Source organism: Lactuca sativa, chromosome 1 (genome assembly GCF_002870075.4).
Source record: "Lactuca sativa cultivar Salinas chromosome 1, Lsat_Salinas_v11, whole genome shotgun sequence".
NCBI lineage: Eukaryota > Viridiplantae > Streptophyta > Magnoliopsida > Asterales > Asteraceae > Lactuca > Lactuca sativa.
In genome coordinates this window covers 87832805-87860547 of record NC_056623.2, presented here as the reverse complement: position 1 = coordinate 87860547, position 27743 = coordinate 87832805, and the positions used below count along the sequence as shown (strand labels likewise).

The 27743-nt window shown below is 38.0% G+C and overlaps 1 long non-coding RNA gene across 2 annotated transcripts; it reads left to right on the top strand.

The window, feature by feature from the left end:
* The first annotated feature begins 1545 nt into the window (after positions 1-1545).
* LOC111897005 (uncharacterized) lies at positions 1546-3432 on the top strand. Of its 2 annotated transcripts, XR_002852068.3 has the most exons (3): positions 1546-1911; positions 2153-2879; positions 2976-3432. It is a non-coding gene; the product is annotated as an uncharacterized LOC111897005 (long non-coding RNA). The 2 variants fall into 2 exon arrangements; XR_002852067.3 differs by having other exon boundaries at positions 1546-2879.
* Positions 3433-27743: the final 24311 nt, after the last annotated feature.

Genomic DNA, 27743 nt, shown 5'->3' with positions numbered 1-27743 from the left:
TAATTTTTATATAGTTTTTGTTGATAATAATATTATTTTTTTATTTAAACATCATAAACTTTTACAGTATTTGTTGTGGTATTAACTCACAAAATTTATAACTTCTTACTAGGGATAATGGCTTAAAAGGGTAATATATTTTTCGATTTGTACACATTTTGGTCATTGAGTTTTTTTTTCCTTCACTTTTACCCCTTCAACTTCTTAAACTGTACACATTCAGTCCTTATGACCGATACTTCAGGTTAGCCAGTAAAAATGACTTAACAGAGTAATATATTTCTCACCTTGTACACATTTAGTCCTTAATATTTTTGTACACATTTAGTCATTAATATTTTTTTTGTTGCAAAATAAGTCATTTTGGTTTTTGTACTTATTCAGTATTTATGAATGATTTCTTTAGGTTTTTCTCACAACATCTTACGTAGGACATTCATTAATGAGGTGTTTAGGGCTTTTGATGCTTATGTTCATTGTGATCTCAACTATTTGGTTGCTTAGGTCATGTGTTCTGAACGTCATGACTTCTTTATATGATTTCGGATTTTAACGATCTTTATATATATATATGCATTCATATTTTAATCTACTACAACTTTCGTTTAGATTACTCCCCTTAAAAAGTAATATATTTTTACTTATGATCTTTTTACCCATACGTTTTTTATGAATGCATGTATGGATGTTTTTTTAATAAAATCGTAAGTAAAAATATATTACATTTAAACGAGAGTAATCTTAACGAAAGTGTAGTAGACTAAAAAAATGAACACATGGATATAAAGATCGTTAAAAACTGATATTGTATGAAGAAGTTACAATGTTCAGAACACAAGACTTAAGCCAAACCACAAGACCTACGCAACCAAGCAGCCAAGATCGCGATAGACATAAACATCAATAACCCCAAACACCTCATCAATGATTGTCTCATGTCAGATGTCGTGAGAAACCTAAAGAAATCATTCATAAGTATTGAATATGAGTACAAAAACAAGAAAGATTTATTTTGAAACAAAAAAATATTAAGGACTAAATGACTAAATATGTACAAAATGAGAAATATATTATCTTATTAAGTCAGTTTTTCCAGCTAACCTGGAGTAACTGATCATAAAGACTGAATGTGTAAAGTTTAACAAGTTAAAGAGGGTAAATGTGGACGGAAAAAAAACTCAGTGATCATATATATAAAAATAAAAAACTATATTACATTTTTAAATTATTATCCCTTCTTACTATCAACATCATGTAATATGTTTGTACTAAATAAGGATGTCATTATTATTTTCATTATTTAAACTATGAATTCATGTAGTGTTGCATCAAACAAAATACGTTTTCAAATATTATTTATGTCTGTATATATATCTTACTATATTATTATACAAACCTTACTATTTTAAAAATAGATTTAAGACGTTCAAAACTTTAAGCTGAATGTACAATATACCAATGCTTATATTTGTCTCTCACTTATCCGTTTCCCTAATTATCTATTTTATTCTCCTTAACTGACCTTTTATCTCCTTAACAGACTTGGAAATGACTCATTCCAAGCACAAATCAAGGAATTATAGTTACATTTTTTTGAATTCAAGAAGTTCCTAATATCTCGCCCCCGTCTCTTAAATTATCACCACCGAACACACTCTCTCTCATCTTTTCTCTAAAAAATCGAACGCTATTTGCAAGTAAACAACACCTCTTTCTGTGAAAACCCTAGATATCGTCACTTCTTCATCAACTGCCGTCTCCACCACCACGAAATTCTTTGCTATTATCAGTCTTCTCTCTCATATTCTGGTTATAAATTACATATTTGCTCTTAACTTGGTTTTTATTGTATTGTGTAGGTCAAATGTATCAAAACAATATCAAATGAGAGCTCTTAACTCAGTTTTCCTGGTCCCCCTCCTCTCTCTCTCTCTCTCTCTCTCTATATATATATATATATATATATATATATATATATATGTGTGTGTATATATTTCTCTTTCGCTTTTGTTTTTTGTTTTTATTTTTTCATTTTTTGGTTGTTTTAAAATGATTGTCAGATATACATAACAAATGGAGTGATGTTATTTTTAAATAATGCGGAAAATCATAAATTGTTGATAGATACTTTCTAATTGAGCGTTGATAGTAGGTTTCATGGACGTTGGGGACACTTGGTGCAAACCCAAAAGATGAAGGTGCAACGATTTTAGAACATGCCACGATTTTAAGACCTTGTCATTACTGACGATCCTGATTTCAAGGTAAGCAATGCTTGTTTTTTTGTTTTCATAGTAAAGATTTTGTTGAAATAATCAACAGTCCAAAAACCCATTGAGATGATATCGTGTTAATGACATTCTATTTAAAACAAATTGTATTGTATAGAAGTTAATTATCTGTTGTTTCTTTTTACAATATTACATTTACCAAATGGAACACTTTCTTCTGCTGAAAACAAGTTTGATGATAAAATATAATCTTCTTCTGCTAAAATTTATTTTTATTACTATATATGAACAACTGCTACATCAGCAAAATAAGTTGCAGGGTTATGTGAGAAGATGTCAAAATACAACCTGTTCCCCCTTTTCTCGACTAGCATTGGCATCTATCTATCACTCCAACATTGATCTCCATAAATAGCATCTCATGTTAATGATCAATTTCAACTAATCAAACATATTATTTAAGGTAAGAGAGGTGAAAGGAATCTCATTCCTACATCAGGTTTGCTTTTGGATTTACATCTAAAATAGATTTTCGAGTTCAACATGACTTTATCAATGTATACATACACCATGATCATGTGTAACTTTTCTAATTTTGCAGCTGCTGGAGATATTGCTTCTGGAAAAGACCTCAAGAATTGTCTATATGTAAGCTTCTTTTCGCTTCAATCTTTTATAGTCACTTAAATATAGACATTTATTTTCTTAATCTCATTATTGATCATGTTATTGCTATTTTTCTAGGTTATCTCATACATCAATCACTGCTACACCTTTTTGACATTGGTCCATCAAAATGAGGAGTTTCACGGTAGGGTAGGGTAGGGCTGAGAAAGAAATTTGAGGTTCAAGATAATGAAATCAAGTAATGTTTGTTCAAACAAATGGAGGTTATGGTGGTGCTTAGCTGTAACATGTGACAACGAGTAATGGTTAGCATAGAGTGAAACCAGTGGTTTAATGTCTGGTGGTGTTAAATGGTGGTCCGACTAAGTGGCTTACTGTGATGGTGGGTGTATGTTGATGACCGGATATGATGTGGATGGTTTATATCTTGAAATAACACAATAATTATATAGTTGTTTATGAGATAGTGAGATCATCTGTTTCTTGTTGTTGGGATCAGTTGATTATATAGATCTTTGATTGTAGATGATGTTTTTTTACAGAGCAATAAAATGAAGGGATTGAAGTGGAAGAAGGCAATGAGATTCATGTAAATGGTTGAATTATTCACCAAACAAAGGAAATCAACAACCTGATTAGATGCTTAATCATTATAGTTTAACCTTTATATTCCAATTTAATAACCTTTTACAAAATTGCTCTCATTTTTTTTGTTGATTTTTCCAATTGGTCTTTGTTATATAGGAGGTGTTGTGTTAGAATAGTTTTCCTTGGATTACTGCACACTATTGGCAGGTTATAATTACTGGAAATGGTATTGTGGGTCTTCATCATGTAGTTTGCACAAGCACAATCAATGGGTCTAATTGGCGTAATTATGAAACCTTATGTTTTAGTGGGTGTTTTGGTCGATTATGCCCCTGAGGTTTGGTAGCTGTTTTGATTCTCCTGTTGACATTTCTGGAACCCTGTGTTTTAGTGGGCGTTTTGGCCGATTATGCCCCTGAGGTTGGATAGCTGTTTTGATAATTATAGAAATGGTTCGGTGGGCCATCCACATGTAATTACATAATCAGTATTAATTGGCGCAATTCTAAAACCTTACTTTTATTGGTGGGTGTTTTGGATGATTATGCCCCATATTGTTTGTTAGTTGTTTGATTATGTTTTTTGGAATTTCGGGTCGACTTTATCCTTGGAACCTATTTTTCCTTAGTCATGTTGTAACATATTCTCGGTGTAGTGAGATTGATATGGATATTGGTTGTATATTTGATGTTGGATGAAATTATATTAAAGTTGTTTGCTTTGGGAAGTTCTAACAATTTAATTAAAAATAAATTATCAAAAAGTAAATAATAAGTTATCATTTTAAATAAATTTTCTAAATAAACAAAAATTTAAAACTTAAACAAAAGCTAGAATCGGTCAACATCGCTTACATTTTCAATTTTTAAACTTCAAAATTTTGAATATTATAACAAAAGTTTTAAATTTTAAAAATTTAAAATATTTGTTTTCTTAGGATATATAACTACTTGATTATTTTTTTAATGAATTACTTATATTCTAACAAAGTACTTAGATAACAATAAAAACTGTCATATTCATCGATTTTATTAGGACAGGTAATATTTAATTTTTGTAAAATAAATTCTGATATAATTTAGGATCGCAGCTTAGGTGCAGGTTAATATTGTACAATCAATCATTAATCATTGGTAATTTCATGTATGTTCGGTTGAGTTTTTATTTTTATTTTTTAGGTTATTATAGTCTCAAAATTAAAAGTTCACAAACTTGTTATTGAAATTCTTATTAAGTTTTTAGACAAAATTACATAAATGGCTCACGTGGTTTTCTAGATTCTTGGTTTTTGTTCAAAACGTTTTTTCGTTACATATATGGTCCATAAGGTTTTTGTCCCGAAAAGAAATTTATTTACGAAACAAAGTGTTCGACGCCCGTCGTATTGCGCGGGTAACGACTAACATATATATAACTGTTTGGATTGAAACTTTATATTTTTATGGTCCAACTATGATATAATAGTTGTCGTTCTATGCTCTATGGGTAGACTATTGATATTTAAAAATCACATTTAAAATTATAAGAGTAAATTACTGAAATCATCCCTATGGTTTGGTCAAAATTATACATCTGGTCCCTAACTTTTTTTTTTGCACTCGGATCGTTTCTATGGTTTGATTTTGTTGTGTTTTTCGTCCCTATGATTTGGTAAAAATTGAATGTTTGGTCCCTAACTTTATGTATGTAAGGGACGAAAAATGCAACAAAATCAAACCACAGGAACGATCCAAATGCAAAAAAAAAGTTAGGGACAAAACGTGCAATTTTGACCAAACCACAGGGACGATTTCAGTAATTTACTCAAACTGTAAAAAAGTTCCCTGTTACGATTTGATAATTTGTTAGACAGTTTAACTTTAAATTATAATATTTTACAAATTTGTAACATTAAGAAAAACATATTGATTCATCATCTTCATATGTTGATCTAAAAATGAACAATTCAGTAAAAGCGGGTCAAAATGTATTTCTACTGTCTGTTAAGATTGAATCACGCGCCCACAAAATGGACGGCGGAGAAGGTGAGTAAGATCAGTAGCATAGGCTGTAGCGAGTGGATAACATGGTTTGTACTAGATTGACAAGTAGTCCTGTTTCGAGCGACACGTGGGTTGATGTTGGTTGATGTTTGAATCATGTGATCTTGATGTAGGTTAGAATATAGGATAAAATCACATGTTGGTTACAAATGACAGACTATCCACCTTCACATAAATTAGAGATGGGTTGTACATCGTAACAACACTTGGATTTATATATGGCCCAAATGGATCAAATCAAGTTTGGTAGGTGACGTGGCTTAATATTTGTATATTTATTTATTTAAAGTGGGTAAGGCTTGAGTGAAGGATTTTAGTTAGAAATATTTATGAAAAATAATTTATAGAAGTAAATTTAATTTACTATTTAAAAGCTTTCTAACGTGTACTAAAAACATATATGAAAAATACTAATTATGAGAAATATTATCATAATCAAATACGAGTTATATTAATTATAAAAAATATTTTTAATTAAAAATTATAAAATATATTAATTATGAAATAAATATTCTGTATAATTAATATATTTTACATTGATAATATTTTCTAGAATTAATGTTATTATATATGTTTTAGACACAGACTAGAAAATCTCTATTATTAAACATTTAACAATTAAGTTAAAGATAAATTTGATTAATTTTATAAACTTGTTGCAACGGGTATTAAATGGGCCGCAACAACCATCATTTTGGCATGTATTTTCTCTTACAAAAAATGGTTTTTTTAGATAAGAATTGATATTTTTTCGGTGTTTATTGAATGTATAATTTCTTCATTTGAAATAAACTTTTAATCAATTGAATGCAAACTAGTATTTGTTTGTAATTGAGTGTTGGGTCCAATTTTTGAGATATCCTTTAGACTTTTGAATTTGATTTTTTAGGATAAAAACAAAATATAAAAATTAAAGTTTTTATTTTTTGTAACACCCAGATTATCAGATATATTAAGTATTCCTTTTATTTTTTTGGAGGTTGAGAGGGGACTCGGCGAGTTGGTGCTTGGACTCGCCGAGTATGGTCGCAGATTCTTATTTGGGTTCACAGCTGAACTCGGCGAGTCCACGCTGTTTAATGAAACCCTAATTTCCTGGGTTTGTGACCTATTTAAAGGCCCTTAGGGCCGTCATTTGCGGCTACCAAACCCCAGAGAGCAACCCTAAGAGACCTAGAGCGTTTGTGAGGAAGGAGAGGCCATTCTTGATCTTTTTGTTGGTGTATTTGCAAGAAAGAGGTGACCAAGGCAAGAGGAGGCTGAAGGAGGTGCGATTTTGGTGACTTCAGAGTTCATAGACTTCATATTGAGGTATTTATTCGGACCTTCTTCAGATTTGGTGTTGATTCTTAGAGTTAGGGTTTTCTAACCCCTTTAGAGGATGGATATGTGGAGCAATTGGTCCCTTCTCGAGTTTATGCTTTGGATCAGGACCCAAAGAGGTCCAGAGACCTTAACCCTTGGAGCTTTATGAGTTATTTTGGGAGCCATGAGCTTAGGATGTTATTTTTGGGGCTAAATCACCAAGTTAGACCATCTAGAGGTTATATGAGTGTCAAGGTCTGAACTTTACATGATTATCATGCTTGGGAAGGTCAGATCTATGGATTAATGAAACAGATCTGACCTCAGGGAGGTATATGGAGTTTGTGCATGGCATGAACTCGCCGAGTCTAAAGGTCAGACTCGGCGAGTAGGGCGAGGGTTTCCCGTAAATCACTCAGTGAGTAGACTTGCCGAGTTGAGAAATAAGTCAGTGAGTCAGAGAGAGTTAGGGGGCTGGAGTTCAAGGCGGAACTCGCCGAGTTGTTCTTAAGACTCGGTGAGTTGAGTCGGGGTGGCCCCGCGATTCATGCCAGGTGTGACTCGTCGAGTAAGGGGAGGAACTCGACGTGCCAAGCAGGACTAAAAGAGTTATTAGACACGCATAGACTCGCCGAGTCGCCTAAGTGCACTCGACGAGTCGGGTCAAAGTTTGACCGTTGACTTTTAGGGTTTGGTCAACAATGTGACCTTTGAGCTGATAGAGGGGTAAAATGGTCTTTCACCCATAGAGGGTTTTGAGTCTAGTCCCGAGAGTTGTATTTATGAGAATCTTTACTTTGTGTGATTAGGCGGAGGCTAGATCATATTTCCATCGAGTCAGAGATATACTGAGACATCAGAGGTGAGTCTTCTCACTATACTTTAACTAGTGTAGTAACAGAGTTATGTGACAGAGTATTCTAGAGTTATATGTCAGTGTATTTGCATGATATTATGTGTTGTGATTTATTGTGATATGTGATATGCATGATTCAGAGTTTACATAGTTAGGACCAGTGGGTCCACAGAGTTATGGGACCAAGAGGGTCCCACAGAGATATTCGACCAGTGGGTCAACAGAGTTACAGTCTTGAGTGGCTGATATGTGTTTATGTGGTATTTTGGGGAACTCACTAAGCATTTATGCTTACAGTGTTATGTGTGGTGTTTCAGGTACCAGTGATGATCGAGGGAAGGCGCCGACATGACTCGTACACACACATACTAGAGTTCATATGTTTTGATCTTGGGATTTTGTATTGAGATAATGATGATACAATGTTTTAAAATGTGGATGGGAATGAAAATATATGGTTTTTAAAATGCGAAAAATTGTTTGAATTTTTACGGTGTTACAAGTTGGTATCAGAGCCTTGGTTTGAGGGATTCGGATGCATCTTCGTGCGTATCTGAAATCAAACTGAGGAATTGAGAAGAATTTTGTTCATAAAGTAACTTTTTTTTTTGAAAAGAGTAAAAAGAGGTTTGAGACAAACAGAGCAAAGTCGTGTGTACGATCAGCCAGCGCCCGAACGGTGATTTCCCAAAATACCCTTACAATAAGTGCTATCAGATATGTTATGTTATGCTATATGACGAATTATAATATGCATGCTATAGTAGACTAGGTATTCTTATTAGGACTAGAGTGGCCTGATATGTGATGCCTTAGTCTAGGGCTTTTGTTGCTAGAAATGTTTGAGAGTGTTTAGATAGCAGCGAGGTGCTTATGAGATATCTGCTTGTGAGTAGCACATGATTAAGAGAGTAGAGTGCTTGGAAATTTGGGACTCTGGGAGGAGGACTTGGAATGAATGTTGAGTCGGTGTGGTCGGTAGTATTGGGCCCGTACTACCGAAGGCACCGGGCCAGTGCGCAACCCAAGTAAGAATCCTTAGGGTACGAGGAACCAAGTAGGATTGGGGATATCGAGTGTGTGCATGCTCGAGCGAGTCTTTGATATTTTGTGTTGTATTTCAGAGAGGTATCATTGTGGTAAAGCGCCACAGACCAGGGACTAGTGGAGGGGGTGTGAGCGACGAGGAGCTTCGCCAGATGATCCATGATGAGGTGGCTGCTGCCATCCGCGCTGAGATTCTAGAGATGTTCGGGTCTATCAAGACCACCCTGATAGAGACATTTGACGAGAGATACACTGCTCTTTCTGATGCTGCTATTGCTGCGGCCACTGCAGCTGTAGCTGCGGCTAGACCGCAGGGTGGTGATGCGTTGCTGTTCCGGGAGTTCAGCAACACAAAACCACCGGAGTTTGATGGGAACCAGGACCCGATTGCATCGATGAGGTGGATTTCAGACATTGAGGGGTGTTTCTTTACTTGCTCATCTCCCGAGCATTTGAGAGTCCGGTTCGCGCTGAACCAGCTTCGCTTGGGAGCGAAGGACTGGTGGAAGTTTGTGACGGTGCATTATACGCCTGCTGAGCTTGCTGCAGTGACCTGGGAGAGGTTCACTGCTATGTTTCGAGATGAGTACGTTCCCCTGGTGGAGAGGGAGCGTTTGTCCCAGGAGTTTTTAACCCTCAAGAAGGGTACTGAGTCTGTCATAGTGATTACGAAGATGTTCCATGAGCGGGCAATGTTTTGCCCAGAGCACGTGTCCTCCGAGCAGGCACGTATGAGCCGATATCTGATCATTTTGAGGAGGGATATACGGGAGTTCGTGGCGAACTCGACGTACCGTACATTTGCTGAGCTTCAGGCAAATGCCCGGAAGAGGGAAATAGAGCTGGAGACTCAGGCCAGGGAGGAGGCTGAGTCTCAGGGGAGGGATCGGCGACTGGCGCATTCTCAACCGGAAACCAAGCGGGCCAAGCCCGCTGATTCGAGATCTAGGGTCAGAAGGGTTGCACTTGTGGTAAGTGCGGCAAGAGCCACAATGGGGTGTGCAGAGCGGGATCTTGCTACAAATGTGGCAAGGAGGGGCATATGGCCAAGGATTGCCCCAAGGGGTTTGAAGTGTGTTTCCACTGCAACCATACCGGACACCGCAATGCAGAGTCTCCATAGTTGCAAGGGACAGCTCAGGGAGCATCTCAGGGATCTGCCCCTGATGCTATTAGAGCTGTTGAGAGCCGGCCAGTGAAGGCCGAGGTACCGAAGGCACGAGGGAGAGCCTTTCAGCTGACTGCGGAGGAGGTCCGCGCTGCGCTCAACGTTTTGGCTGGTATGTATCCTTTCTTGTATTTTTTTTTGTTGTTGGGATATAGTGTTTATTTTATGTTATGCGTAGGTACTTTTCTTGTGAATTATGTACCTGCCTTGGTGTTATTTGACTCGGGTGCGAGTCGGTCTTTTGTATCTTTGGCTTTTAGTCAACACATCAGTATTAGTCGAGAGGTGTTGAGTCGACCTCTGTGATGGGTTTTTGGCCATATGAACATTCCTATGTGCACATACAAACCCTAATGCTTGGATCTAGGTTTCTCAAATCTAACATACATTGAATCCAAGACTTCTAATGGCTAATAGAGCATAATAACAATATGAATTCAGAATTAGAAGTTTACCTTGAATCACTTGCTTGATCTTCTTGTCCTTGGAGCTTTAGAGTCACAATTGTCTCTCCTATAATGGCTTACAAACACCAACTAGCAAGAGGATGATTTAGGAGAGTGGGGAGGGATATAGAAATCGGTCAGGGTTCTTCCAAGAGTACAAATCACGATTTCCCTTAGCCCTTGGGGTCTATTTATACTTGTAAGGCTCCTAGGGTTTCACCTTTAAACCCTAATTGGATAACTTAGACCCTAAGCAATCCTAATCCCTTTCATTATAAGCCTTGGACGATTTCAAGGCCTATCCATAGTCCTTAAAACCGTCCCCCTTTATCCATAAGGGATTTATAGCCCAAACTGTAACTATCAAACAATTGACAGTTTATACCCCTTTATTCAATTAATCTCTTTAAGTCACCAAATTAATTCCTAATTAATTTATGACTTATATTAATCAAATAATAATATTATTCTTTATAATATTCCTTCTCTCATTTTAAATCATCCTGTCAAGTTGCTATGGTGAAGGCAACCTAAAAGGACCATGCACAACCGGGTCAAATACTTGCCAAATATAGTTGTAGCCTTAGACACTATTCCAACACTCTGAGGGTTTCCATAGCTGATGAGAGGACGGTGTATGCCACTGAGGTAATCCGAGGATGTGTACTCGAGATTTTCGGCGCCGAGTTTCTGATTGATTTGGTTCCTATTGCGATGGGGGATGTCTGTGTCATCGTGGGCATGGACTGGTTGAGCAGAGTGGGAGCGGTTATCGACTGCGAGAGACAGCTGGTGACCATACGATACCCTAGTGGGGGAGTTCTGACGGTATATGGCGAGGGTACACGTTCTGGGTTAGCATTTTGTTCGGCCGCCAGAGCGAGACAGAGTCTACAACAGGGCTGTAGGGGATTTGTAGCATATGTGATGGATGTGAGGGTTGATTCAGAGAGACCGAGGTCAGTTGATGAGGTCCCAATAGTGCGTGAGTTTCCCAAAAGGACCATGCACAACCGGGTCAAATACTTGCTAAATATAGTTGTAGCCTTAGACACTATTCCAACAGTCTCCTACTTGGATAAGTCTAGTAACTATATATACAAGTATATTCCGATTAGCAATCGTAGCTCTCAAAGACGCTGTCAAACTCTGATCTAATCAATCTTGTCCTTCAGATAAGGGATCGTACAATCCTCTGTTTAGATATCATGCTGACATTTATATGGAACCAATTTGTCTAGCATTTGGTTTCTTGATCTCCGATTTATTTGACATAGAACTTAATCGAACACATCAATTCAGTTCTGACCGGGCCCGGCACATAAGTCAAATCAAATCATCGAGCGGCCGAGATATTGCTTTTAACCTCTTAGGATAAAAGTAACAGATAAACTTCGATTTATATGCATTTACTTATTCATTAATCAACTATACACAACAATGCGTTTTATAACATCAAGTTACTGATGTGGTTTCGCATTATCAATGTACAACCAATTAACAAATAACAAACCATATATCTAGGTCTTAAGACTATATGATATTATCGTCCTGCGATCACCCTTTTTATCACATTCCATAAGGTGATTCCAACAAGCGTGAGTTTGTTCCAATGCTCAAAACTAGTTCATAAGCACTCATGAAAGTTGCAGCAAACTTTTGCTATGTCTAATACCATTTAGACAATCTACCTACCAATTCATGACAATCTTCATTCATACCTACTTCCAAAATATGAACGATTGTGGACAATTTGAACAATTCGATTATTCTTAATAAACTCAATTATTCTGGAAGTCAAAACATGCAAAATGAAACAATAGTTAAACAATTATCATAAGACAGTAACATTACTCATAAATAATACTCTTTTATTTAATCATCAAATGTTAATTACATTTATCTATTACACGTTTCTACTACTATCTAATCTATACTAATATCATCCTTCAGCCCAATACTCCTAGCATGCTACAAGTGCTTAACCCTACTCAGTCCCTTCGTAAGCGGATCTGTTGGGTTATCTTCTGATGATATCCTCTTCACCACGAGTTGTCCTTCTTCTACACGATGTCTAATAAAGTGATATTTTCTATTGATATGTCGAGATCTACCATGATCCTTCGGTTCCTTGGTCAAGGCAACCGCTCCTTCATTATCACAGAAAATCTCCATGGGCTCCTTTTGTTGGATATAGTGTCTAAGTCCATAACTATATTTGGTATGTACTTGACCCGACCCGGCATGGTCCATTTGGGTTGCACTTCACCCGAACAATTTATGGATAATATTTGAGAATAGTACAAGTTATGATTTATTAATATATTATAAGTTCTAATATATTAATATAAGATCATATTATTTAATTAGTAGTGATCTATAATTAATCCAGGATTAATTTAGTGATCAAAGATATTACTAATTAAATATGGGCTTCTATATTTATATAGTGTGGGCTTATGCTTATTTGGAATGGGCTAGGCTTGGATGGAGAAGTCCATGGATACTCCATGGAGCTTTAACCCATGGATCTCATGGAAATGAAGAGACATGGGTATTAGGGTTTACATGGATGTAACCCTAATCCACCACACTATATAAAGGAGGCTTTGGCTCTTGAAATCATACTAGTTGACACATGTTGAGGTGAGGGCCGATTTCAAGAGAAGTGTGACTATTCTCTCAAAGTTCCAAGTTTGTGGTGATTTGTGACTTTCATTTGAGGCATCCACATTATTGGTGCTAGGCTCTAAAACTCCAAGCAATCAACTACAACTACAAGGTAAGTGTTTCTACTAGCTTTATTTGATTCAAGTTCCCCATGCCATGCTAGTTAGGATATAAGCCTTGGAAAAATAATTATTTGCATGTATCTTAGACAAACATAGATCCAAGGTTTATTAGGGTTGCATGTACACTTAGGAAGTGTTAGAATGCTCAAAACCCATCAATGGTATCAGAGCCTAGGCTTGTTTGTTTGATACTTGTTGCAATATGCTTGAAAAAGTCGAAATCTTGCAGTCTGACTGATGGACTCGCCGAGTCCATGGGGGGACTCGCCGAGTCCACTTGTATCTTCAACCTACTCGTCGAGTAGGTTCATGCACTCGGCGAGTAGGGTCGACAGAGTGCAGTTTTTCGACTTTGGTTGCTGGAAATGGATTAGAAACATTACCCTAAACTATTTTGGTACTTGAAAACTTGTTTTAGAAGGTGTAATGTCTTTTCTAACTCATTTACAACAACTAGTTATCAAAATTACAAAGATTAAGTGTGATTTTGATATATGAAAGTGTTCATGTTCATGATCTTGTTCTTATGATGTTTAGATGATCATAGGAATTATTTGTAACCTATGTGGTAGATTAATTCTTGATCATAATGTTATTTAATGGAGTCCATAACTTGTCCTCAAGTTATGGAAAACCAAAAGTCTCTTGGATTGAAAACCATTAAAAGAACACAAGAGTTAGAAAAGTGAAGAGTCTTCATTTTATTACTCTATTAAACTCATAAGTTACAAGATATGAAAAGTTTTGAAAGTTTACAAAACTTGCCCTCAAGTTTTGGAACAAGTAAAGTCAAGTTAAAACTTTAGTTCCAACCCTTAGAATTTTAAAAGTTAAAATTCAACCCTTATACTTATATTATTATGATTTAATAATTATATATATATGTATAAGAACAAAGTCGTCTTACCGCTAGTACGCCTCATTCACGAAGCCGGTCTATAAGGTGGGTATAAGGTTGTTGCCTATAAAATGGTGACTTAATGGGTGTCCACTCTCACTCACCGCTTGCTTGACCGGTGGAGGGTCGTTATCCAAAAGGGTAAGACAAGGACTTATAGATTCTCATTCAAAGTATGATGAATATTATAAAGTAACTAAATGTTTTATTAAATTCCCAATCTTAGTTACTTTAGGAAAAATGTGAATAAGGTGCTAATCCATGAAATCACACTTTACACTTTGATTAAGTCGTTGGTGGAGCGTGTGTGGTTAACCGGCACACTAACTTGGACTTAACAAGGTAGGTAAAGGGTGAGTTAGGGTTTATTATAGTATCGATGGAGCGTGTGTGGTTTACCGGCACATCGATTGAGTGATAAACCTTAAGGGTACCAAGTGATTTGCATGGTTACTTCACACCTCGTTTTGTGATCCTCGGCATCCCAGTCACAAAACTTGGAGGGCACACTCGAGATTGAAACATGCCTTTGAAAAGTTCATTGAATCTCAAAGAATCTAGGAATTTCTAAGAACCAATCAAAAACCTAATACTTAAATATTTCGGTTTTCGTGGTGGAAATTGGTGAATCGTCATTCACCTACCTTTCAAATATGGTATAGCTTAGATTACGGCATACCTCTTCTAAGTTATATTATATTGTGATTGGATCCTAGCCTTAATATTACATTTGGGTGTTTTATTAAGGACTCTCTTATATCTAAACTAATCTTGTTCTCTTCTTTTTAGATGTCTTCAAACAATGCTGCTTCTGGCTCTAATCCTAATGGCTCCTTTACCCTTATGAACTTGTGTGGGAAAGTCAGCTTTGATAGATCCAACTTCAATGAGTGGATCAGAAACATCAGGATGATTACCCGCTACGAGGACAAAGGATATGTCCTTGACAAGGAGCTTAAGGAGATTGATGAGACCACTGCAACTCCTCAGGAGATCGCTGAATTTCGGGCACATGAAAGGGATGCTACGAAAGTGGCTTGCATCATGATGGCCACGATGACAGCGGAACTCCAAAAGTCTTATGAGGATTTCTACCCTTATGAAATGCACCAAGATTTGATGGAAAGATACCATCAAAGTGCAAGACAAGAGAGGTATGAAATCATCTGCTCCATGATAACAACCATGATGAAGGACGGGGAATCCGTCACGAGCCACATGCAGAAAATGCAAAGGTATGTGGATCGTTTGCTGAAGCTTAATGTGAACTTCCCTGAGGATCTTGCAATAGATATCATTTTGCACTCCTTACCATCGTGCTATGATCAATTCCGCATGACATATCACATGAATAAGGAAGAGGTCACACTCAGCAAACTTCATGGACTTCTCAAGACCGCAGAATCAGGTCTTAAGGGGAAGTCGGTTGCTATCACTCCTACTCCAAACTCAACTCCGGTTTTGGCAATTGGGAAAGGTCGATGGAGGAAGAGAAAGAGATCCTCGAAGGGTACCAAGGCTCGGACCCTTGATGACTCTTCTTCAAGTGGAACCAAGAAAGGTTTCTTCACTCCTTCTTCTGACCCAAAAGAGGCTGAATGCTTCTATTGCCATGAAAAGTCTCATTGGAAGCGAAACTGCCCAAAGTACCAACAGGATGTGAAGGATGGGAAAGTCAAACCCAACCATGCAGGTACTTACACTATCATTTCTAATAACTCACCCCATTCTAAATCTTGGGTCCTTGATACCGGTTGTGGTATTCATATTTGTTGTGACTTGCAGGGACTAAGAAGAAGTGAGAATGTGGAGCAAGGAAGAATAAACTTGATCATGGGGAATAGGAAAGCTTTACCTGTTACCAAGATTGGAGTTTATACTTTATCGCTAAGTAGTGGGTTTAATTTAGATTTGAATAAATGTTGTTATTCGCCAGGAATGGCAAGAAATATTATTTCCTTTCATGCTTTGTACAAACAAGGGTTTACCTTTTCATTTAATAATGAAGATGGTTCTATAAATGTTTTCTATAATAATGTTTTTTATTTTAAAGCATTACCTTGTGATGGTGTGTATGAAGCTGTATCTGTTGTAGATAACTTAGGAAATAATGTTTTGTGTATTGATTCTACTACTATTAATAACTTGGATAAAGCATCATTATGGCATTGTCGTCTTGGACATATAAGCAAGAAACGCATAGGCCAACTCCAAAAGGATGGAGTCTTGGAGTCGTTTGACCTAAAGTCAGATGATAGTTGCGAATCATGCTTACTTGGAAAAATAACAAAGTCACCCTTCACAGGCTCGTGTGAGAGGGGTGAAGGTTTGTTGGACCTTATACACACGGATGTGTGTGGACCATTCAAACATGCCACAAGGGATGCTAATTGTTATTATTTGACTTTTACTGATGATTACAGTAGATATGGATATGTCTACTTAATCAAGCATAAGTCAGAGACTTTCGAGAGGTTTAAGGAATTTAAACAGGAAGTCGAGAATCAATTGGGCAGGAACATTAAGATGCTTCGATCCGATCGAGGAGGTGAGTATCTTAGTTCAGAGTTCCTCGACTATCTTAGGGAATGTGGGATTGTCTCACAATTGACACCTCCCATAACACCACAGTTGAATGGTGTGGCTGAGAGGCGTAATCGAACATTGTTGGATATGGTTCGTTCCATGACGAGTCGAGCTACGCTACCAATCTCATTCTGGGGGTATGCCTTAGAGACTGCCGCCCATATTCTTAATCTTGTCCCTACAAAGAAAGTTTCCAAAACTCCTCACGAGATGTGGACTGGTAAAGTACCTAAACTAGACCACATCAAGATTTGGGGTTGTGAGGCTTTCGTGAGACACGAGACTCATGATAAGCTCGAACCTCGAAGCGAGAGGTGTATTTTCATCAGCTACCCACATCAATCCTTCGGTTACCTCTTCTACAGACCTAGTGACAATGTGGTCTTTGTAGCAAGAAGAGGAGTCTTTCGAGAGAGAGAATTTATAAGCCAAGGAGACAGTGGGAGGCAAAGTGATCTTGAAGAAATTCAAGAATCAAGCGGTGAAGGAACTTTAAACACTAGCCCTCAACTTGAGGAGGAAACTCCTGTTGAGCCAGTTGATGAGCCTGTACCTCTGAGGCGTTCCACGAGAGTTAGGAATGCACCTGAGCATTACTATGGTTTCCATATTACTGCGGAAGGTGAGACACTTACTAGTGATGAGACACTAGTAGGTCTGGATGAACCTAACAGCTACACGGAAGCCATGACAGGCCCTGAGGCTGCTAAATGGAAAGAGGCCATGGATAGCGAGATACAATCCATGTATGACAATCAAGTTTGGAACTTGGTTGATAATGTACCTGGTAGTAATACTGTAGGGTGCAAATGGGTCTTCAAGAAGAAGACCGAAATGGATGGTAAAGTACACACTTATAAGGCGAGACTGGTTGCAAAGGGCTTCTCTCAAATTCCTGGAGTGGACTATGATGAGACCTTTTCTCCAGTAGCCAAGATTAAGTCTATTCGGGTTCTGTTGGCCATAGCTGCATTTCATGATTATGAAATATGGCAAATGGATGTCAAAACCGCTTTCTTTAATGGAAAGTTGGCTGAAGATGTTTACATGAGTCAGCCAGAGGGTTTTGTCAGCAACGAGTACCCTAATAGAGTGTGTAAGCTCGAGAAATCCATTTATGGATTGAAACAGGCACCTCGCAGGTGGAATCTTTGCTTTGATGAGAAAGTCAAGGAATTTGGCTTTTCGAGGAGTGAAGATGAATCTTGCGTCTATATCAAGGCTAGTGGGAGCATAGTCAGTTTTTTGGTACTGTATGTGGATGACATACTACTCATAGGAAATGACATCCCAACCCTGCAGGAAGTAAAGTCCTGGCTTGGGAAGTGTTTCGCTATGAAGGACCTTGGTGAAGCTGCCTATATCCTAGGGATAAAGATTTTGAGAAACAGGAGTAAAAGGCTAATTGGACTTAGCCAAAGTACCTACTTGGACAAAGTGTTGAAAAGATTCAACATGCATAACTCCAAGAAAGGTGAGTTACCCATTCAGTGTAACGCCAGATTGAGTAAGACACAAAGCCCTAGTAGTGAGGCTGAGATAGCAGAAATGAGTCGATTTCCTTATGCTTCAGCTGTAGGATCGATCATGTATGCCATGACGTGTACTTGACCTGATGTAGCTTTTGCTTTGAGCATGGTTAGCAGGTATCAGGCGAACCCTGGCAAGGAACACTGGACTGCGGTAAAGAATATCCTCAAGTACCTGCGAAGGACTAAGGACTGGGTCCTTACCTTCGGTGGGAGTGATGACTTGAGAGTTTTAGGGTATAGTGATGCTAGCTTCCAGACTGATAGGGATAATTTCCGCTCTCAGTCAGGCTGGGTCTTTACCCTAAACGGAGGAGCAATTTCTTGGAAGAGTTCCAAGCAGGAGACAGTGGCTGATTCCACTTGTGAATCAGAGTATATAGCAGCAAGCGAGGCAGCAAAGGAGGCGATATGGCTAAAGAACTTCATTGGAGACCTTGGAGTTGTACTAGCTATAAAAGAGCCAATGGAGATATTCTGTGATAGCAATAGTGCGGTTGCCTTAGCCAAGGAACCAAGGGATCACGGGAGATCCAGACACATCGACAGAAAATACCATTTTATCAGACATCGAATTGAAGAAGGACTCCTCATGGCGAAGAGGGTATCATCGGATGAGAACCCGGGAGATCCCCTCACGAAGGGACTGAGTAGGGTTAAGCATCTCCAGCATGCTCGGAGCATAGGGCTGAAGGATGATATAAGTTTTAGTAGTTAGATAACCCAGAAATTTGTAAAGTGTAATTGACATTTGATGATGAATAAAAGGTGTTTTATTTATGAGTAAAGTGTTGCTATCTCTTGTCGATCTTTTACTATATTTCTTTTGCATGTTTTGACTTCCAGAATAATTATGTTTGGTATATCATATTATTCAAACCTCCACAGTCGGTCATATGTCGGAAGTAGGTATAAATCAAGACTGTCATGATTGGTTGTAGAGGTCTAAGGTGTTGGACATGGCTACAACAATCATGAGTGCTCATAAGTTCTGAGCATTGGACTCAACCCACGCTCACTGGAATCACTTCATGGAATTTTATCTCGAGTGATCGTGAGACGGTAATATCATATAAGTCTTCAAACCTAGAGATATGATTTGTTACTTACGAGTTGGTTATGCATTGATTGTACGTAAACGCATTGGTAACTCGATGTTATAAAACGTGATTTTGTGTGTAATTCAATGAGTGGTAGAACAAACATATGAGTCGAAGTTTATCTGTTCCTTCTTGGATTAGAAGCTGATATCTGGGCCCCTCGATGATTTTCTTTTGACCTATGTACCGGGCCCGGTCAGAACTAAATTGATGTGTTCAGTTGAGTTCTATGTCAAAGAAATCGGAAATCGGGAAACAAATGCTGGACAATAAGCAAGACAATGTTCCATGTATTTGTCCGGCTGATATCTAGAACAGAGGATTATATGATCACTTATCTAAATGGCGCGTTCTAGTTCAACAGAGTTTAAAGAGCTACGATTGCTGATCGGTTCCTGAAGTTATACTTGCAAATATAGTTACTAGACTTATCCAAGTGGGAGACTGTTGGATATAGTGTCTAAGTCCATAACTATATTTGGTATGTACTTGACCCGACCCGACATGGTCCATTTGGGTTGCACTTCACCCGAACAATTTATGGATAATATTTGAGAATAGTACAAGTTATGATTTATTAATATATTATAAGTTCTAATATATTAATATAAGATCATATTATTTAATTAGTAGTGATCTATAATTAATCCAGGATTAATTTAGTGATCAAAGATATTACTAATTAAATATGGGCTTCTATATTTATATAGTGTGGGCTTATGCTTATTTGGAATGGGCTAGGCTTGGATGGAGAAGTCCATGGATACTCCATGGAGCTTTAACCCATGGATCTCATGGAAATGAAGAGACATGGGTATTAGGGTTTACATGGATGTAACCCTAATCCACCACACTATATAAAGGAGGCTTTGGCTCTTGAAATCATACTAGTTGACACATGTTGAGGTGAGGGCCGATTTCAAGAGAAGTGTGACTATTCTCTCAAAGTTCCAAGTTTGTGGTGATTTGTGACTTTCATTTGAGGCATCCACATTATTGGTGCTAGGCTCTAAAACTCCAAGCAATCAACTACAACTACAAGGTAAGTGTTTCTACTAGCTTTATTTGATTCAAGTTCCCCATGCCATGCTAGTTAGGATATAAGCCTTGGAAAAATAATTATTTGCATGTATCTTAGACAAACATAGATCCAAGGTTTATTAGGGTTGCATGTACACTTAGGAAGTGTTAGAATGCTCAAAACCCATCACCTTTATGGCAGGTACAACTCCAAGATCACCGATGAAGTTCTTCAACCATATTGCCTCTTTCGACGCCTCGCTCGCTGCAATGTACTCTGATTCGCATGTTGAATCAGCTACGGTTTCCTGCTTGGAACTTTTCCAAGTTACTGCTCCTCCATTAAGGGTAAAGACCCAGCCCGACTGCGAATGCTAGTTGTCTCTGTCGGTCTGAAAGCTGGCGTCACTATACCCTCGCACCTTCAAGTCACCACTCCCTCCGAGGACTAAGAACCATTCCTTCGTCCTCCGAAGGTACTTAAGGATATTCTTGACCGCAATCCAATGGGCTCTGCCAGGTTTCCCTTGATATCTACTAACCATGCTCAAAGCAAAGGCTACATCAGGGCGAGTACAAGTCATAGCATACATGATTGAGCCAACTGCAGAAGCGTATGGTACTCGACTCATTTCTGCTATTTCAGCTTCGGTACTCGGACTTTGAGTCTTACTCAACTTGGTATTACTTTGTATCGGTAATTCTCCTTTCTTTGAGTTTTCCATACTAAAACGTTTCAGTACTTAATCTAAGTAAGTGTTCTGACTAAGTCCTATTAGTCTCTTACTTCGTTCTCTCACTATCCTTATTCCCAAAATATAGGAAGCTTCTCCGAGGTCCTTCATAGCGAAGCACTTCCCGAGCCAACACTTAACTTCCTGAAGGGTCGGGACGTCGTTTCCTATGAGCAGTATGTCATCGACATATAATACGAGAAAGCTAACTATGCTCCCACTGGCTTTGACATATACACACGATTCATCTTCGCTTCGTACAAATCCAAACTGTAAAGTCCCGAAAATACATCTACCAACGATCAAAGACAATAACAGATGCAAACACAAATTAATAAACCAATAATGAGCAAAATACCAAGCTTGCATACGCTTTAATACTGTAAAACGTCTGATACAACTTGGAAGTATACGAGAGCATCAACAACTAATAAAGACTGACACAACTCGCTATTTAAAGACCTGACTAGGAACCGTAAGGTGTTTACGGCCGTAAACCCATTTTGACCATAAACACCGTAAACTCAAAACAAAACACGAACAATTACATTTTTACTGCTATCTACGACTATGCCTAGACCAAACCATTTTACAGAGTCTTTCAATCTCCCCCTTGGTTTGGACTAGCTCGGCCCCATTCCTTTCTTTACTAGCATGACATCCATTTGGCCCATAGCACCATTCCACATCTTTTTGCTCAAAATCTCAGCAACCATCCTGGTATACGCCTTGGCTCCTTGCTCGTAGATATCTTCAACCACTTTGATTTGAAAATTGCTCAGATAATGAATATCCCATTTCCTGAACTGCAGAAGGTCTCTTTGATCATACAACCGTATACACCCATTCTTGAGCTTAATGACTGCACCACAAGTACTTTCATCATAAACCCAGCACTCCATAGAACCGAGCGATCCATCTTTATAACCTTGAACAATGGGAAATTGTTTAACTTGAGTCGTGGGCGGCCACATAACCAACTGTAGAGGTTTATCAGAAGAAGCTTCAAACACATCTGGATGTTCCAGAATGACTGACTCAGCAGTTGGCATTGTAGGAAATCCCTTCTTCACTTGCTCATCTAGAAAGAATTTGAACTGCGAAACCTGAGGATTGTTTAATAGATTAATAAACGGAGCTTGTGATAACTCCGCAAGATCAACCCTTCTTAATGAACTAAAAGCACGAATATCCTTATACAACTCTGAATTACCACTCTTGCGAATAATAATCCAAAGTCGAAGAGGATCGTGAAATCCCCAAGCAGCTACACCCGACCGATCTCCAAAAGTATCTCTGAACCGAACAATTTCAAGATCAGTGACAGTGATCAAAGATTCCCCTTTAGAATTGCTCTGAGTAACATTTCGCTTGAATAATAATTGCCCCCTTTCGGTATCATCTTCTTGATTTTTCCGAATGATCTCTTGAATATGAGAAGCCATAGGAGGAACAACTCCAATACGCTCAGCAGAACCAGAAGATTGACCAGCTGGCACATCTACTAGATACGCTTGCACATGTAAATTTATTCTTTGTTCTTCTACGCTTGTTTTATACTTCTCACCAAAATCATCCTCCAGTTTCTTTTTCAATTCGAAGTAGCTTGAAGTCAGCAGATTGAAATGTTCTTGAAGGTCAGAAATCTGCTTATCTTTTACTTTTCTATCCCTCTTAACTTCTGCGAGTTGTCCGCCAAGATAAGTTCTATCTGAATGAAGTTTAGACACTTGAGTACATAGCTCAATGTTCTGAGCACGAAGTTCAGCTACCTGAATGTCAAGCTCTATGTTCTTCTGACTTAATACCGAGATCTCCTTTCGTAAACTATCATCAGATGAATCATCATCAGGAGCACCCCCTTCACTCATAGAAATGTTCTTTCCTTGAGGGCTAGACGAACGAAACTGTTCCTCTGCCATATGCAAAGCTAGTCTCTCAGAAGCAGCATCCCTACTAAATCTTGGAACAGGAAAACCAGGCGGAGCTGAAGGGCCACCAACATCAAAAACTGAACTAGGTCCAGTTGCAAACATCTTTGTTACAGAAAGTCGTGTAGTAGCAGTAGTGATTGGTGGTGTAGGAAGACCACTGACCAAACTAGTAATTAGCTCGGATTGTCTTTCATCAAGTCTTCTCCTCTTAGATTGAGGTTGGTCAGCCTGTGGAGGTATTACACTAACAAATGGTTCAGATGACGGAGAAATAGACACGGGAGGGGAACATCCCACAACTACCTCCATTGAAGTTGAAGTTGACACCATCTGCTCGGAAATTGGAGTAAGAGTTTCGCTCGTTTTTCTCTTCTCAGTTGATGGCAAAACACTATCATCAACATTTTGAAAAATCGTGTCAAATATCTCGTTAGACACAACATTAGCACTACTGGCTAAAGAAGCCGCAATGTCATCATTATCAAATCCCGTAAGATCAAGATCTTCAAATGAGTCACGTCCATCATTACCAGTACCTATTTCCCTTTCATCCTGTCTTTCATTCGACTCATGTTCATGACTAGAGGTACCTTGATCTCTCTGAGCTGGTGAATCATCATCATCTTCAGTCACGTCTATCACGAAGTTTGCTGGAGTTGAACCCTCAGTGGACGTTTTCTCAGAAGAAGTCAGTTCTGATGATTCGTATGACACTGGCGTCTCATCCAATTCTGTAAACTTACCGAATTTTTCCAATTGATAACGCCCTCGAAAGACAACTTTTCCTCTTCGGTTTTGCTTAATGAGTCCCACTGTGTGTGGACCCAAAGATTTCATATCCAAGGTAACTCCTGACTTCCTAACCTCAGGAAACTGCATCTCGACAAATAATTGAATGAAGCGGGGATATTGGAGAAAAGTATCCCTTGTAGAAGCTCGGATATTTATGACAAATTCCTCTAGGATGAACTTTGAGAAATTGAAATGAATTCCAGAGGCCAAAGATACCAATGCACCAGTTGTGCGTTGAGAAATTTCATCAGCCCCACTTCTTCTACCGGATATACAACTTACGAACACATGAGCCAGAAATCTCCAATATGGATGAAGCTGCTTTTTCGACGTTGGCGGGTAGGTTCCTTCATAACTCATACGTCGTAGTATTCTCTGAACATCCTCTATGCCAATTTCCGTCGGATAGTTCGGTTGATCATCAATCAGCAACGCGTTTCAAATAAAACTTTCATCGATTATAATATCTCGTCCTTGCACCTTCGCTGCAACTGTGAAATTTCCATTATCATCCATCTGCGTCCTTGCTGTCGCCCAAAACTCACGAACGATGTTCTGATAGATCACCGGATTGACTGTCAATGCTGATGCAATACAACATTCACGCAACCTGTGAATCATTGAAAGCATGTCGGAATGAACGACAGGTGGATCAGCAAGAACTATCGCCAGATTGTGCATGTCTGCAAACTTGAGATTTGTCATTTTCCTGCACTCAAACACAGTTGTAAGAAACCTACACCAATGATAAAACTTATTTTGACAAACATATGACAATAAAATTTGATCAAAATAAAATTATTTATTAGTGATGTATGTTTTTTTTTTTTTTTAAAAATTAAACCTTTTGACAGTTTTGGTTCTTGGGCCGTAAACTCTAGTTTACGGCCTAAAGAACTCCCTTAGAGAAATTTAGGTTCACGGTTTAAGCAAGGAAAAACAAGCAATCGTTACCCAGTCAAACAAACAGCTTGAATCGACAAATGTTCTTGGGCCGTAAACTCCAGTTTACGGCCTAGAAATTACTTCGAAAACACGATGCATAATTATCATTGAAATATTTCAAACCGTCCAGAAAAGTTACACTTGAATTCACGGGCCGTAAACTAGGAGTTTACGGCCTATGAATGTCTACACCGAAAAAAGGCTAAAAATTGGTCTTTCACTTTGAGATGACGAACGAAAAGCATATAGTCGTGAACACAACGAGAAGTCGCATCATAACAAAATAATTTCGAATCCAAATCATCAAGTTTCAGAGTTTACGGCCTAAGCTTACGGCCGTAAACTCCTTGACTTGAGTTTATTTAATTTTTAAGCACAATGTGATGAGATTCCGTGAAACAAAATATATATTCGTGATCTACACGATGCTACCTTCACGATGATATACTCGTTTTTCCGAAAATCGAAGAAAAAATTTTCGACACCTTGAGAGCTTTTGGGAGAGGTTTGCGGCCGGAAACTGATGAGTGGGGAGATTCCGGCCGTGAACTCCCCCTTTTTAACCTTTTACCTTTCCACCATTCTTACCCTCCTGCCTGTTAGCTACCCAGTCTTTCTAATTTTTCGCCAATTAATAAAAATAAAACCTTTTGAGGATTAATTAAAAAAAATTTTAAAACAAAAATAAAAACTAACACACCATAAAATTTTAAATGCTAGAAAAATAAAAATAAAATTAAAAGTAAAACTAAAATTAAAAATAAAATAAATTAAAATAAAATAAAATAATAAAAAAAACAACGTCAAATAAATTAAGAAACACTTTAACTATCACTTCTTTTGTGATGCTTGGATCAAAGTTATTGGACGGCCTTATTCTACTTGTCGGTACCCTTACTTTCACATCTTCGTCTGACCGATTGCCAGTATTGTGGTCCACTTAAACGCGAAGGATTTGTGACTTTTTGGACCTTTTACCAATGACATGATTCGGGCATATACCTAATTGTAAATTTCTGGTAATTTTTATATCTCCTAAATCTTACGTGAAATTACCTTATGACCATTTAATTGACTACAACCAGGGATATTGTTGTCCACCTAAATTGAGCAGCGAGATCTACAGACAATCTATATGAGTTCAATTTTTAGGTGTACTGAAACGTGTTTCCCGCTTCCTGATATGCCCCAGCCATCAAGAACTTCCAGAGTACTCCTTACACCGGGTGAGCAGACAACCATTCAGAGAGAGAAGAGATACAAAATTCTATTGCTAACTACTTCAGAGGGGTTGAGAAGAAGAATGTTGCATATGCTGTGTACCAGGTCGGATTAGAAGTCGCGCAAAGGAGACAGCATATGGCTAACAGATGAGAAGTATTTCACACATATATTTCAAGCACATATATATATTTCCTACAGAGAAATGGAGTTGCATATGTTGTGTACCAGGTCGGATTAGAGGTCACGCAAAGGAGACAACATATGACTAACAGAAAGAAAGAAAGAAAATGATATTCTACAGACCTAATTTATCGGAATTTACCAGTCGCCCCATCCAACCGGAATTAAGGACAGAATCCGCACATCGAGGAAAAGTTAAGCCACGGTTCCAAGTACGGGTTCAATTAATGTGACGAGTAGATTCTCGTGTTTATCTCCCTGCTCAACCTATCCGAGCGTCGTGAATTCAGATTAAACGGATCTAACTAGGTCAAATTTGTCGAGTCCTTAAATTCATTAGATTCAACTTTCCTAGTCAAGTCCCCTTTTAAAATCTTTCGCGCCTACCAGCACATCGAGCACAGAGCGTAGATGATTTAACGTAGGTACGTTACGCCGATTCAGATCGTCCTTTATCACTTATTTATATCATTTCCCATCACAATACTTACAACGAAGGCTGCTTTGAAATAACCCTAATTTAGATTCTTTACTGAAATGACACTATTTTTGGATATATTTTTTTTATTTTCTTTCTCCCCCAAAATTTGTGCATAGTTGAGAGTTTTAAACAAACAAAAAATGCGCAAATTTAAACATACCTAACAAAAATTGAAGACAAACTTGGTAAAATGTTAAAATAGACTAAGAAGACCAAAGATGAAATAAAATTAAAATTAAAATAAGATAAAAACAAAAGAAATAAAAATAAAATAAAAAATAAAAATAAAAAAACTAAAAACAAACAAAGAACAAAAATTAAAAAAAACTTAATCCTCAAAACGTATCATTTTCAGAAATCCCACAAGCACATCAAAACGAGCTTTGTTAAAAGGTTTTGTGAACAAGTCAGCCACATTGTTATCAGTGTGGACTTGTTCGATTCGAATTAAAGATCGTTCATAACAGTCTCTGATAAAGTGAATTTTAATATCGATGTGCTTGGTTTTAGAGTGTTGGACTGGGTTCTTAGCAATTTGTATGGCAGCCTCATTATCACAATAGATAGGGGTTTCTGAGTAATTCAAACCGTAGTCCAACAGCTGATGTTGGATCCAAATAACTTGAGAACAACAGGCTGATGCTGCCACATATTCTGCCTCTGCTGTCGAAGTCGAGACAGTGTGCTGCTTCTTGCATTGCCATGAAACTAGTCTGTCACCTAGGTATTGACATCCTCCTGAAGTTGATTTCCTGTCAAGCTCACAACCTCCATAATTGCTGTCAGTAAAAGCATAAAGATTAAATTCAGAATTCTTCGGATACCAAAGACCCAATTTAGGGCTTCCTTTGATATACCGAAAAATTCTTTTAACAGCAATAAGATGAGAGAGTTTAGGATTAGCCTGATAGCGGGCGCATTGACAAACTGCAAACATAATGTCTGGTCGACTTGCAGTAAGATACATTAGGGATCCGATCATTGATCGATAAAGAGTTTGATCTACGGGTTCGCCTTCTGGATCTGGAGTCAGGAGGGGTCGTTCAGCCATCGGTGTTGAGGCAGATTTAGCATCATGAAGTGCGAACTTCTCAAGAATATCATCCACGTACTTGGCCTGATGAAGAAGGATGCCGGTTGAATTCTGTTTAACCTGAAGCCCCAAAAACATGGTCATTTCTCCCAAAGAACTCATTTCAAATCTTTTCTTCATTACAC